At 59.4% G+C, this 13,921-nt stretch overlaps 1 long non-coding RNA gene across 1 annotated transcript; it reads left to right on the forward strand.

The window, feature by feature from the left end:
* The first annotated feature begins 3,128 nt into the window (after window positions 1-3,128).
* LOC139077786 (uncharacterized) lies at window positions 3,129-12,700 on the forward strand. The gene is made up of 4 exons (XR_011530268.1): window positions 3,129-4,623; window positions 4,721-7,310; window positions 7,408-9,997; window positions 10,095-12,700. It is a non-coding gene; the product is annotated as an uncharacterized lncRNA (long non-coding RNA).
* Window positions 12,701-13,921: the final 1,221 nt, after the last annotated feature.

Below are 13,921 nucleotides of genomic sequence, written 5' to 3' on the forward strand. Positions count from 1 at the left end.
GAGTCACAGAGCAGACCCCTTCCATGATAGTTCCAGGCAAACCCTCAAAGATGACCTGAGGAAGGGAAATCAGTGCTAGTCTCTTGATCCTGCTTGATCAGCCTGGCCCTGTCCAGCCACACTCCACCTTTCAAGCCAGAACCGTCTGTCTTTCCTTCTTTAATTCCTTCTCCATTCATTCTTTCAGTCATTCATTCATTTGCAGATCCCAATGACACAGGAAGGGCACAGAATGCACCTGCACAGGCACGTGGCCACCGCCAGAGGGCGAAACGCCGCTTTCAGAACGCGGTGGATCCGTGGCTCAGCAACTGCGTGGGTCTCAGTGAGGCTCCGGCAACGGTTGCGGCGCATGCGCAGTGGGAGGGCCGGCTGCCCTCCCAGGGTCCTGGGCTCTGGGAGGGGAGGAAGAGGCCAGGATGGGAGAGGCAAAAGCAGGTGAGGAGGGCGCGCCCACTTTCCTCTCCTCAGGTCCCTGAGAACCCAGATCTCTGGGTCGCTGCTGCGGCTGCCGCTGCCATTTCTCCCGCTACCGCCACTGCGGCCTCCGCCCCTGCTGATTGCCTAGCTGCCGCCACCACCACCACAGTGTGGGCCGGCCCTGGCGGAGAGACGTGGGCTCGCCAGTCACCACTGAGGCCTCAAATCCAGACCCTCGTGGGTTGGCAATGGATCAGACGGGGTGGCGGGGCAGGATGAAATCCGGCGAGGTGGAGGTGCGGTGTCCCGCTCTAAATGACGGTCGTGGCAAGCAACCGTCAATCCATTGATCCTGAGGCTGATTCCTCCGCTAGATGTGGGCAGAGGAGGCCCATTCCCTGGCCACAGAGCACAGGGGCCCCTGTCTCTCCCGGTGCCTTTCAGGAATCTGTTGAATGCCACTCTGGCTGACGGCGCCCCTCTACCAGCCACCCCCAAGACCATCGTCCTCCCTCAGGTACCTGGGCATGGCCAGTGAGGACCCTGGTTTGGAGGGTGCTGCTCCCTGTTGGGCACAGCAGTTGCCCGCGAGCGTCTCCCTTCTGCAGAGGCAAGGACGCTTCCCAGAAAACTCTCAGTCCTCACGGCTCTTTCCTCCAGAGTTGTCCTGCTGAGAGTCTTGGCCCAGGTGGGGCAGCCACGGCCAGCCTCCTTTGGACAGAGCAGCAAGCCATGTGGTGCTCGTCTCTGTGTGCCTCGCATACGTGCACTGAGGGAGGGCAGGGGAGGGCCTTTCTTAGTGCCTAGTTGCCGATTTCTGACAAACGAGTGCCCTCCGCAGCAGGGAAACATGGGTGTCCTGACTCGAGAGAAGAGGGTGGGACTTGCTGATGGAAGAGCCTGCCCGGTGTGTTCTTGTGGCCTGTGGGGCCTGCCTTGTGTGGCAAACTCCTTTGGCGGGTCATTCTCAACCTTCTGGCTTGACAAGGGTTTTCCTCGCCCTGGAGTTTGAAGGTCCAAGTTGTGTTGTGAGACCGTGCTATTTTTTGGCAGGGCAAATGAGGCCTTGGGGCAACCAGGTGGCAGAGGGATCACCTTGATCTCCTCCCCAGTCCGGTTTTGGCAGACAGGGCCCAACCTCGATTTCCAAAGAAGGATGCAAGGACCCGAGCAGAAGGATTTCAGAGGAGCTTAGACACAGCTGAAGGGAGTGGGAACCCTGTGCCGTACGACACGTGCGCCCTCGAGGAGGAGGAGAGAATCATGGAGCAAGCACAGAGAGCAGAAACGTCAAGATGGGCATGTGTGGATTTGGGGTCCAGGAAGGAAAGATGGAGAGAGAGCCTGAGTGTTTCTGAGGCAGTATTTCGAGATTCCAAGACTGACAGGGACCCCAAGCCATCCTTTGGGCCACAAGAACCACCCCCGCAGGCGTCACCACCAAGAATATCCCATCTGAGATTGGAAGAGGAAATGTGCTGATCGCTACCTCAAGGTCTGAGACATGTACAGAGAGGGTGAGTTGAAAGAAAAATGCAGAGAGAGCCCCTTCGAAGGAATGCTCCCCAACACGAAGACCTTCCACCGACACGCACCCCCCCTCCCCCAACCCAGGGACCTCCTTCCCAGTCGAAAGACTGGAAGCAGGGACGTGAAGTGTTGGAAGGACAAAACAAAGAGCTGAACTGCAAGTGAGTCAATCGTGAAATTGCCATCCAGTACGCGGATGAGTCTGTCCACTTGTCCCAAAATGATATTCCTCTTCCTGATCATGGCACCATGGTGAGCTGAAGTTTGAGCACTGGGGAAGGGGGCTGGGGGAGCATGGCGCCACAGCACCTTCTTGGACCTCTTTGGGCCCCTTCCCTGCGAGTGTCAAAAGAGTTCCCGATAAGGTCTTCCGGCGTTCTTGGGTTTGGAAAGGTGTCTCTTGGGATGGAGGGGGCGGCTCTTCCAACTGCTGGTCCGAAGCCTTGGCCAGGTCAGGCGCACCTGCAGGACACCCAGGAAAGACAACAAGGTGGGGAAAAGAAGAATCATACTCGGCCGCACGGCTGAACACAGCCACTTGGCCACACATCCACAAGGTGAGCGGGAGGAATGGGGAGTGCAGGGAGGCCCGAGCCATGCAGGCCAGCCCCATCCCTCTACTCGCAGGGGCAGATCCGGAGGCCTGGGCTGTGCCTCCAGGCGCTGAAGCCCCTGATTCAGCAAAAGTGCCTGGAACCACACAGGCAGTCCTGTCTCGGGGTCACAGGGCAGACTGTATCCTCCACTGTCCCAGGCGAGCCTTCAAAGATGACCTGAGGAAGGGATGTCAGTGCTAGGCTCCTGGTCCACTTGGTCAGCCTGGCCCTATCCGGCCAGCTCCATCTTCCAAGCCAGAACCATCCATCCTTGCTTCTTGCCTTACTTCCTTCTCCATTCATCCTTTCAATCCTTCATCTGCAGGTCCCACTGATGGACGCAGACCACAGCATGCGCCTGCACAAGCACCTGGCCAGCGGCAGAGGGCGTGCCCACTCTCTCCGAGCCAGATGGACCCGTCGCTTAGCAACCGCGTGGCTCGTTGTGAGGCCAGAGGCGCTCGTTGCCGCACACGCGCGGTGGGGTTGGAGGGCTGGCTTCCACTCCAGGGCGCTGGGCTCTCGGAGGGGTGAGGGAGAGGCCAGGATGACCAATGGGAGCGGTGAGAGGAGGGGGGAGGTGAGGGCGTGCCCACTTTCCTCTCCTCAGGTCCCTGAGAACCCAGATCTCTGGGTCGCTGCTGCGGCTGCCGCTGCCATTTCTCCCGCTACCGCCACTGCGGCCTCCGCCCCTGCTGATTGCCTAGCTGCCGCCACCACCACCACAGTGTGGGCCGGCCCTGGCGGAGAGACGTGGGCTCGCCAGTCACCACTGAGGCCTCAAATCCAGACCCTCGTGGGTTGGCAATGGATCAGACGGGGTGGCGGGGCAGGATGAAATCCGGCGAGGTGGAGGTGCGGTGTCCCGCTCTAAATGACGGTCGTGGCAAGCAACCGTCAATCCATTGATCCTGAGGCTGATTCCTCCGCTAGATGTGGGCAGAGGAGGCCCATTCCCTGGCCACAGAGCACAGGGGCCCCTGTCTCTCCCGGTGCCTTTCAGGAATCTGTTGAATGCCACTCTGGCTGACGGCGCCCCTCTACCAGCCACCCCCAAGACCATCGTCCTCCCTCAGGTACCTGGGCATGGCCAGTGAGGACCCTGGTTTGGAGGGTGCTGCTCCCTGTTGGGCACAGCAGTTGCCCGCGAGCGTCTCCCTTCTGCAGAGGCAAGGACGCTTCCCAGAAAACTCTCAGTCCTCACGGCTCTTTCCTCCAGAGTTGTCCTGCTGAGAGTCTTGGCCCAGGTGGCAGCCACGGCCAGCCTCCTTTGGACAGAGCAGCAAGCCATGTGGTGCTCGTCTCTGTGTGCCTCGCATCCGTGCACTCAGGGAGAGGGCCAGGGGAGGGCCTTTCTTAGTGCCTAGTTGCCGATTTCTCACAAACGAGTGCCCTCCGCAGCAGGGAAACATGGGTGTCCTGACTCGAGAGAAGAGGGTGGGACTTGCTGATGGAAGAGCCTGCCCGGTGCGTTCTTGTGGCCTGTGGGGCCTGCCTTGTGTGGCAAACTCCTTTGGCGGGTCATTCTCAACCTTCTGGCTTGACAAGGGTTTTCCTCGCCCTGGAGTTTGAAGGTCCAAGTTGTGTTGTGAGACCGTGCTATTTTTTGGCAGGGCAAATGAGGCCTTGGGGCAACCAGGTGGCAGAGGGATCACCTTGATCTCCTCCCCAGTCCGGTTTTGGCAGACAGGGCCCAACCTCGATTTCCAAAGAAGGATGCAAGGACCCGAGCAGAAGGATTTCAGAGGAGCTTAGACACAGCTGAAGGGAGTGGGAACCCTGTGCCGTACGACACGTGCGCCCTCGAGGAGGAGGAGAGAATCATGGAGCAAGCACAGAGAGCAGAAACGTCAAGATGGGCATGTGTGGATTTGGGGTCCAGGAAGGAAAGATGGAGAGAGAGCCTGAGTGTTTCTGAGGCAGTATTTCGAGATTCCAAGACTGACAGGGACCCCAAGCCATCCTTTGGGCCACAAGAACCACCCCCGCAGGCGTCACCACCAAGAATATCCCATCTGAGATTGGAAGAGGAAATGTGCTGATCGCTACCTCAAGGTCTGAGACATGTACAGAGAGGGTGAGTTGAAAGAAAAATGCAGAGAGAGCCCCTTCGAAGGAATGCTCCCCAACACGAAGACCTTCCACCGACACGCACCCCCCCTCCCCCAACCCAGGGACCTCCTTCCCAGTCGAAAGACTGGAAGCAGGGACGTGAAGTGTTGGAAGGACAAAACAAAGAGCTGAACTGCAAGTGAGTCAATCGTGAAATTGCCATCCAGTACGCGGATGAGTCTGTCCACTTGTCCCAAAATGATATTCCTCTTCCTGATCATGGCACCATGGTGAGCTGAAGTTTGAGCACTGGGGAAGGGGGCTGGGGGAGCATGGCGCCACAGCACCTTCTTGGACCTCTTTGGGCCCCTTCCCTGCGAGTGTCAAAAGAGTTCCCGATAAGGTCTTCCGGCGTTCTTGGGTTTGGAAAGGTGTCTCTTGGGATGGAGGGGGCGGCTCTTCCAACTGCTGGTCCGAAGCCTTGGCCAGGTCAGGCGCACCTGCAGGACACCCAGGAAAGACAACAAGGTGGGGAAAAGAAGAATCATACTCGGCCGCACGGCTGAACACAGCCACTTGGCCACACATCCACAAGGTGAGCGGGAGGAATGGGGAGTGCAGGGAGGCCCGAGCCATGCAGGCCAGCCCCATCCCTCTACTCGCAGGGGCAGATCCGGAGGCCTGGGCTGTGCCTCCAGGCGCTGAAGCCCCTGATTCAGCAAAAGTGCCTGGAACCACACAGGCAGTCCTGTCTCGGGGTCACAGGGCAGACTGTATCCTCCACTGTCCCAGGCGAGCCTTCAAAGATGACCTGAGGAAGGGATGTCAGTGCTAGGCTCCTGGTCCACTTGGTCAGCCTGGCCCTATCCGGCCAGCTCCATCTTCCAAGCCAGAACCATCCATCCTTGCTTCTTGCCTTACTTCCTTCTCCATTCATCCTTTCAATCCTTCATCTGCAGGTCCCACTGATGGACGCAGACCACAGCATGCGCCTGCACAAGCACCTGGCCAGCGGCAGAGGGCGTGCCCACTCTCTCCGAGCCAGATGGACCCGTCGCTTAGCAACCGCGTGGCTCGTTGTGAGGCCAGAGGCGCTCGTTGCCGCACACGCGCGGTGGGGTTGGAGGGCTGGCTTCCACTCCAGGGCGCTGGGCTCTCGGAGGGGTGAGGGAGAGGCCAGGATGACCAATGGGAGCGGTGAGAGGAGGGGGGGAGGTGAGGGCGTGCCCACTTTCCTCTCCTCAGGTCCCTGAGAACCCAGATCTCTGGGTCGCTGCTGCGGCTGCCGCTGCCATTTCTCCCGCTACCGCCACTGCGGCCTCCGCCCCTGCTGATTGCCTAGCTGCCGCCACCACCACCACAGTGTGGGCCGGCCCTGGCGGAGAGACGTGGGCTCGCCAGTCACCACTGAGGCCTCAAATCCAGACCCTCGTGGGTTGGCAATGGATCAGACGGGGTGGCGGGGCAGGATGAAATCCGGCGAGGTGGAGGTGCGGTGTCCCGCTCTAAATGACGGTCGTGGCAAGCAACCGTCAATCCATTGATCCTGAGGCTGATTCCTCCGCTAGATGTGGGCAGAGGAGGCCCATTCCCTGGCCACAGAGCACAGGGGCCCCTGTCTCTCCCGGTGCCTTTCAGGAATCTGTTGAATGCCACTCTGGCTGACGGCGCCCCTCTACCAGCCACCCCCAAGACCATCGTCCTCCCTCAGGTACCTGGGCATGGCCAGTGAGGACCCTGGTTTGGAGGGTGCTGCTCCCTGTTGGGCACAGCAGTTGCCCGCGAGCGTCTCCCTTCTGCAGAGGCAAGGACGCTTCCCAGAAAACTCTCAGTCCTCACGGCTCTTTCCTCCAGAGTTGTCCTGCTGAGAGTCTTGGCCCAGGTGGCAGCCACGGCCAGCCTCCTTTGGACAGAGCAGCAAGCCATGTGGTGCTCGTCTCTGTGTGCCTCGCATCCGTGCACTCAGGGAGAGGGCCAGGGGAGGGCCTTTCTTAGTGCCTAGTTGCCGATTTCTCACAAACGAGTGCCCTCCGCAGCAGGGAAACATGGGTGTCCTGACTCGAGAGAAGAGGGTGGGACTTGCTGATGGAAGAGCCTGCCCGGTGCGTTCTTGTGGCCTGTGGGGCCTGCCTTGTGTGGCAAACTCCTTTGGCGGGTCATTCTCAACCTTCTGGCTTGACAAGGGTTTTCCTCGCCCTGGAGTTTGAAGGTCCAAGTTGTGTTGTGAGACCGTGCTATTTTTTGGCAGGGCAAATGAGGCCTTGGGGCAACCAGGTGGCAGAGGGATCACCTTGATCTCCTCCCCAGTCCGGTTTTGGCAGACAGGGCCCAACCTCGATTTCCAAAGAAGGATGCAAGGACCCGAGCAGAAGGATTTCAGAGGAGCTTAGACACAGCTGAAGGGAGTGGGAACCCTGTGCCGTACGACACGTGCGCCCTCGAGGAGGAGGAGAGAATCATGGAGCAAGCACAGAGAGCAGAAACGTCAAGATGGGCATGTGTGGATTTGGGGTCCAGGAAGGAAAGATGGAGAGAGAGCCTGAGTGTTTCTGAGGCAGTATTTCGAGATTCCAAGACTGACAGGGACCCCAAGCCATCCTTTGGGCCACAAGAACCACCCCCGCAGGCGTCACCACCAAGAATATCCCATCTGAGATTGGAAGAGGAAATGTGCTGATCGCTACCTCAAGGTCTGAGACATGTACAGAGAGGGTGAGTTGAAAGAAAAATGCAGAGAGAGCCCCTTCGAAGGAATGCTCCCCAACACGAAGACCTTCCACCGACACGCACCCCCCCTCCCCCAACCCAGGGACCTCCTTCCCAGTCGAAAGACTGGAAGCAGGGACGTGAAGTGTTGGAAGGGCAAAACAAAGAGCTGAACTGCAAGTGAGTCAATCGTGAAATTGCCATCCAGTACGCGGATGAGTCTGTCCACTTGTCCCAAAATGATATTCCTCTTCCTGATCATGGCACCATGGTGAGCTGAAGTTTGAGCACTGGGGAAGGGGGCTGGGGGAGCATGGCGCCACAGCACCTTCTTGGACCTCTTTGGGCCCCTTCCCTGCGAGTGTCAAAAGAGTTCCCGATAAGGTCTTCCGGCGTTCTTGGGTTTGGAAAGGTGTCTCTTGGGATGGAGGGGGCGGCTCTTCCAACTGCTGGTCCGAAGCCTTGGCCAGGTCAGGCGCACCTGCAGGACACCCAGGAAAGACAACAAGGTGGGGAAAAGAAGAATCATACTCGGCCGCACGGCTGAACACAGCCACTTGGCCACACATCCACAAGGTGAGCGGGAGGAATGGGGAGTGCAGGGAGGCCCGAGCCATGCAGGCCAGCCCCATCCCTCTACTCGCAGGGGCAGATCCGGAGGCCTGGGCTGTGCCTCCAGGCGCTGAAGCCCCTGATTCAGCAAAAGTGCCTGGAACCACACAGGCAGTCCTGTCTCGGGGTCACAGGGCAGACTGTATCCTCCACTGTCCCAGGCGAGCCTTCAAAGATGACCTGAGGAAGGGATGTCAGTGCTAGGCTCCTGGTCCACTTGGTCAGCCTGGCCCTATCCGGCCAGCTCCATCTTCCAAGCCAGAACCATCCATCCTTGCTTCTTGCCTTACTTCCTTCTCCATTCATCCTTTCAATCCTTCATCTGCAGGTCCCACTGATGGACGCAGACCACAGCATGCGCCTGCACAAGCACCTGGCCAGCGGCAGAGGGCGTGCCCACTCTCTCCGAGCCAGATGGACCCGTCGCTTAGCAACCGCGTGGCTCGTTGTGAGGCCAGAGGCGCTCGTTGCCGCACACGCGCGGTGGGGTTGGAGGGCTGGCTTCCACTCCAGGGCGCTGGGCTCTCGGAGGGGTGAGGGAGAGGCCAGGATGACCAATGGGAGCGGTGAGAGGAGGGGGGGAGGTGAGGGCGTGCCCACTTTCCTCTCCTCAGGTCCCTGAGAACCCAGATCTCTGGGTCGCTGCTGCGGCTGCCGCTGCCATTTCTCCCGCTACCGCCACTGCGGCCTCCGCCCCTGCTGATTGCCTAGCTGCCGCCACCACCACCACAGTGTGGGCCGGCCCTGGCGGAGAGACGTGGGCTCGCCAGTCACCACTGAGGCCTCAAATCCAGACCCTCGTGGGTTGGCAATGGATCAGACGGGGTGGCGGGGCAGGATGAAATCCGGCGAGGTGGAGGTGCGGTGTCCCGCTCTAAATGACGGTCGTGGCAAGCAACCGTCAATCCATTGATCCTGAGGCTGATTCCTCCGCTAGATGTGGGCAGAGGAGGCCCATTCCCTGGCCACAGAGCACAGGGGCCCCTGTCTCTCCCGGTGCCTTTCAGGAATCTGTTGAATGCCACTCTGGCTGACGGCGCCCCTCTACCAGCCACCCCCAAGACCATCGTCCTCCCTCAGGTACCTGGGCATGGCCAGTGAGGACCCTGGTTTGGAGGGTGCTGCTCCCTGTTGGGCACAGCAGTTGCCCGCGAGCGTCTCCCTTCTGCAGAGGCAAGGACGCTTCCCAGAAAACTCTCAGTCCTCACGGCTCTTTCCTCCAGAGTTGTCCTGCTGAGAGTCTTGGCCCAGGTGGCAGCCACGGCCAGCCTCCTTTGGACAGAGCAGCAAGCCATGTGGTGCTCGTCTCTGTGTGCCTCGCATCCGTGCACTCAGGGAGAGGGCCAGGGGAGGGCCTTTCTTAGTGCCTAGTTGCCGATTTCTCACAAACGAGTGCCCTCCGCAGCAGGGAAACATGGGTGTCCTGACTCGAGAGAAGAGGGTGGGACTTGCTGATGGAAGAGCCTGCCCGGTGCGTTCTTGTGGCCTGTGGGGCCTGCCTTGTGTGGCAAACTCCTTTGGCGGGTCATTCTCAACCTTCTGGCTTGACAAGGGTTTTCCTCGCCCTGGAGTTTGAAGGTCCAAGTTGTGTTGTGAGACCGTGCTATTTTTTGGCAGGGCAAATGAGGCCTTGGGGCAACCAGGTGGCAGAGGGATCACCTTGATCTCCTCCCCAGTCCGGTTTTGGCAGACAGGGCCCAACCTCGATTTCCAAAGAAGGATGCAAGGACCCGAGCAGAAGGATTTCAGAGGAGCTTAGACACAGCTGAAGGGAGTGGGAACCCTGTGCCGTACGACACGTGCGCCCTCGAGGAGGAGGAGAGAATCATGGAGCAAGCACAGAGAGCAGAAACGTCAAGATGGGCATGTGTGGATTTGGGGTCCAGGAAGGAAAGATGGAGAGAGAGCCTGAGTGTTTCTGAGGCAGTATTTCGAGATTCCAAGACTGACAGGGACCCCAAGCCATCCTTTGGGCCACAAGAACCACCCCCGCAGGCGTCACCACCAAGAATATCCCATCTGAGATTGGAAGAGGAAATGTGCTGATCGCTACCTCAAGGTCTGAGACATGTACAGAGAGGGTGAGTTGAAAGAAAAATGCAGAGAGAGCCCCTTCGAAGGAATGCTCCCCAACACGAAGACCTTCCACCGACACGCACCCCCCCTCCCCCAACCCAGGGACCTCCTTCCCAGTCGAAAGACTGGAAGCAGGGACGTGAAGTGTTGGAAGGGCAAAACAAAGAGCTGAACTGCAAGTGAGTCAATCGTGAAATTGCCATCCAGTACGCGGATGAGTCTGTCCACTTGTCCCAAAATGATATTCCTCTTCCTGATCATGGCACCATGGTGAGCTGAAGTTTGAGCACTGGGGAAGGGGGCTGGGGGAGCATGGCGCCACAGCACCTTCTTGGACCTCTTTGGGCCCCTTCCCTGCGAGTGTCAAAAGAGTTCCCGATAAGGTCTTCCGGCGTTCTTGGGTTTGGAAAGGTGTCTCTTGGGATGGAGGGGGCGGCTCTTCCAACTGCTGGTCCGAAGCCTTGGCCAGGTCAGGCGCACCTGCAGGACACCCAGGAAAGACAACAAGGTGGGGAAAAGAAGAATCATACTCGGCCGCACGGCTGAACACAGCCACTTGGCCACACATCCACAAGGTGAGCGGGAGGAATGGGGAGTGCAGGGAGGCCCGAGCCATGCAGGCCAGCCCCATCCCTCTACTCGCAGGGGCAGATCCGGAGGCCTGGGCTGTGCCTCCAGGCGCTGAAGCCCCTGATTCAGCAAAAGTGCCTGGAACCACACAGGCAGTCCTGTCTCGGGGTCACAGGGCAGACTGTATCCTCCACTGTCCCAGGCGAGCCTTCAAAGATGACCTGAGGAAGGGATGTCAGTGCTAGGCTCCTGGTCCACTTGGTCAGCCTGGCCCTATCCGGCCAGCTCCATCTTCCAAGCCAGAACCATCCATCCTTGCTTCTTGCCTTACTTCCTTCTCCATTCATCCTTTCAATCCTTCATCTGCAGGTCCCACTGATGGACGCAGACCACAGCATGCGCCTGCACAAGCACCTGGCCAGCGGCAGAGGGCGTGCCCACTCTCTCCGAGCCAGATGGACCCGTCGCTTAGCAACCGCGTGGCTCGTTGTGAGGCCAGAGGCGCTCGTTGCCGCACACGCGCGGTGGGGTTGGAGGGCTGGCTTCCACTCCAGGGCGCTGGGCTCTCGGAGGGGTGAGGGAGAGGCCAGGATGACCAATGGGAGCGGTGAGAGGAGGGGGGAGGTGAGGGCGTGCCCACTTTCCTCTCCTCAGGTCCCTGAGAACCCAGATCTCTGGGTCGCTGCTGCGGCTGCCGCTGCCATTTCTCCCGCTACCGCCACTGCGGCCTCCGCCCCTGCTGATTGCCTAGCTGCCGCCACCACCACCACAGTGTGGGCCGGCCCTGGCGGAGAGACGTGGGCTCGCCAGTCACCACTGAGGCCTCAAATCCAGACCCTCGTGGGTTGGCAATGGATCAGACGGGGTGGCGGGGCAGGATGAAATCCGGCGAGGTGGAGGTGCGGTGTCCCGCTCTAAATGACGGTCGTGGCAAGCAACCGTCAATCCATTGATCCTGAGGCTGATTCCTCCGCTAGATGTGGGCAGAGGAGGCCCATTCCCTGGCCACAGAGCACAGGGGCCCCTGTCTCTCCCGGTGCCTTTCAGGAATCTGTTGAATGCCACTCTGGCTGACGGCGCCCCTCTACCAGCCACCCCCAAGACCATCGTCCTCCCTCAGGTACCTGGGCATGGCCAGTGAGGACCCTGGTTTGGAGGGTGCTGCTCCCTGTTGGGCACAGCAGTTGCCCGCGAGCGTCTCCCTTCTGCAGAGGCAAGGACGCTTCCCAGAAAACTCTCAGTCCTCACGGCTCTTTCCTCCAGAGTTGTCCTGCTGAGAGTCTTGGCCCAGGTGGCAGCCACGGCCAGCCTCCTTTGGGCAGAGCAGCAAGCCATGTGGTGCTCGTCTCTGTGTGCCTCGCATCCGTGCACTCAGGGAGAGGGCCAGGGGAGGGCCTTTCTTAGTGCCTAGTTGCCGATTTCTCACAAACGAGTGCCCTCCGCAGCAGGGAAACATGGGTGTCCTGACTCGAGAGAAGAGGGTGGGACTTGCTGATGGAAGAGCCTGCCCGGTGCGTTCTTGTGGCCTGTGGGGCCTGCCTTGTGTGGCAAACTCCTTTGGCGGGTCATTCTCAACCTTCTGGCTTGACAAGGGTTTTCCTCGCCCTGGAGTTTGAAGGTCCAAGTTGTGTTGTGAGACCGTGCTTTTTTTTGGCAGGGCAAATGAGGCCTTGGGGCAACCAGGTGGCAGAGGGATCACCTTGATCTCCTCCCCAGTCCGGTTTTGGCAGACAGGGCCCAACCTCGATTTCCAAAGAAGGATGCAAGGACCCGAGCAGAAGGATTTCAGAGGAGCTTAGACACAGCTGAAGGGAGTGGGAACCCTGTGCCGTACGACACGTGCGCCCTCGAGGAGGAGGAGAGAATCATGGAGCAAGCACAGAGAGCAGAAACGTCAAGATGGGCATGTGTGGATTTGGGGTCCAGGAAGGAAAGATGGAGAGAGAGCCTGAGTGTTTCTGAGGCAGTATTTCGAGATTCCAAGACTGACAGGGACCCCAAGCCATCCTTTGGGCCACAAGAACCACCCCCGCAGGCGTCACCACCAAGAATATCCCATCTGAGATTGGAAGAGGAAATGTGCTGATCGCTACCTCAAGGTCTGAGACATGTACAGAGAGGGTGAGTTGAAAGAAAAATGCAGAGAGAGCCCCTTCGAAGGAATGCTCCCCAACACGAAGACCTTCCACCGACACGCACCCCCCCTCCCCCAACCCAGGGACCTCCTTCCCAGTCGAAAGACTGGAAGCAGGGACGTGAAGTGTTGGAAGGGCAAAACAAAGAGCTGAACTGCAAGTGAGTCAATCGTGAAATTGCCATCCAGTACGCGGATGAGTCTGTCCACTTGTCCCAAAATGATATTCCTCTTCCTGATCATGGCACCATGGTGAGCTGAAGTTTGAGCACTGGGGAAGGGGGCTGGGGGAGCATGGCGCCACAGCACCTTCTTGGACCTCTTTGGGCCCCTTCCCTGCGAGTGTCAAAAGAGTTCCCGATAAGGTCTTCCGGCGTTCTTGGGTTTGGAAAGGTGTCTCTTGGGATGGAGGGGGCGGCTCTTCCAACTGCTGGTCCGAAGCCTTGGCCAGGTCAGGCGCACCTGCAGGACACCCAGGAAAGACAACAAGGTGGGGAAAAGAAGAATCATACTCGGCCGCACGGCTGAACACAGCCACTTGGCCACACATCCACAAGGTGAGCGGGAGGAATGGGGAGTGCAGGGAGGCCCGAGCCATGCAGGCCAGCCCCATCCCTCTACTCGCAGGGGCAGATCCGGAGGCCTGGGCTGTGCCTCCAGGCGCTGAAGCCCCTGATTCAGCAAAAGTGCCTGGAACCACACAGGCAGTCCTGTCTCGGGGTCACAGGGCAGACTGTATCCTCCACTGTCCCAGGCGAGCCTTCAAAGATGACCTGAGGAAGGGATGTCAGTGCTAGGCTCCTGGTCCACTTGGTCAGCCTGGCCCTATCCGGCCAGCTCCATCTTCCAAGCCAGAACCATCCATCCTTGCTTCTTGCCTTACTTCCTTCTCCATTCATCCTTTCAATCCTTCATCTGCAGGTCCCACTGATGGACGCAGACCACAGCATGCGCCTGCACAAGCACCTGGCCAGCGGCAGAGGGCGTGCCCACTCTCTCCGAGCCAGATGGACCCGTCGCTTAGCAACCGCGTGGCTCGTTGTGAGGCCAGAGGCGCTCGTTGCCGCACACGCGCGGTGGGGTTGGAGGGCTGGCTTCCACTCCAGGGCGCTGGGCTCTCGGAGGGGTGAGGGAGAGGCCAGGATGACCAATGGGAGCGGTGAGAGGAGGGGGGGAGGTGAGGGCGTGCCCACTTTCCTCTCCTCAGGTCCCTGAGAACCCAGAT

The sequence above is a fragment of the Equus przewalskii genome, chromosome 20 (genome assembly GCF_037783145.1).
Source record: "Equus przewalskii isolate Varuska chromosome 20, EquPr2, whole genome shotgun sequence".
Taxonomy (NCBI): domain Eukaryota; kingdom Metazoa; phylum Chordata; class Mammalia; order Perissodactyla; family Equidae; genus Equus; species Equus przewalskii.